The following is a 1,061-nucleotide window of genomic DNA, read 5'->3' as shown; positions in this document are numbered from 1 at the left end:
GCGGGGTAAAGTTGTGCCAGTTTTTACTCAAAGTGACTTTATAGTGAAGCCATGACAGTAATCCCTCCAATTTAAGTATGTACATATATTTCAGGATGTGGTGCATCTCTGGGAACAATAACTTTGGATCTGAAATAAACTGATTCAGAATTATAGCTTTCAGAAAAATGTGGTCTCATGGCACAACTTGCCCCCGGTGCGGGTAAGTTGTGCCTTTGGGGAGAATATATCATGGTAAATTTTGCCAGTGATTATTAAAGTAAAAAAGAACATTTGAATGTCATGAACTGTAATGCAATATAAAATCAAGACAAATTCAATACAAAATTACTCATTTAAGGTTTATTAGCTCTCATGCCATTTGTCTCTCTTCTTTGGGGGATAGGTAAATTGGATGGCTCTTCAAAAGTATGTGGTCACATGACCAATTTCTTCTATGGTTTTCTAGAAACATGGAGTGGAACTACTTCCCCCTGGCAAAAATCACCCCACTCTCCCCTAATATGACAGAAAATGACAAAATATGAAATGATTATATCAACGTGATTGGCTTGTCTGACAGAATGTACAGTACACGTCAAAAGTTTTTGAACAGTAGTTAATTAATTTTTTTTTTTTTTTTAAGAATTCTCTTCTGTTCACCAAGCCTGCATTTATTTGATCTAAAGTACAGCAAAAACTGTCCAATTTTGAAATAATTTTACTATTTAAAATAATTGTTTCCTATTTAAATACGTTTTAAAATGTGATTTATTCCTGTGATTTCAAAGCTGAATTTTTTTGCGTCATTACTCCAGTCACATGATCCTTCAGAAATCATTCTAATATTCTAATTTGCTGCTCAAAAAAACATTTATTATTATGTTGAAAGCAGATGAGGAGATTTTTTTTTTCAGGTTTCTTCGATGAATTATAAGTTCAGAAGAACAGCATTAATCTGAAATTGTCTAATAATAATCTGAATCAGTCTTTATCATCACTTTTGATCAATTTAAAGCATTACTTTATATTTCTTAATTTTTTTTTCTTCATTTCTTGATAAAAAGAAAATCACAAAACAC

The sequence above is a fragment of the Garra rufa genome, chromosome 2, assembly GCF_049309525.1.
Source record: "Garra rufa chromosome 2, GarRuf1.0, whole genome shotgun sequence".
In the NCBI taxonomy this organism is placed as follows: domain Eukaryota; kingdom Metazoa; phylum Chordata; class Actinopteri; order Cypriniformes; family Cyprinidae; genus Garra; species Garra rufa.
The sequence above is the reverse complement of the archived record's forward strand: the minus strand, read 5'-3'. Positions refer to the sequence as shown.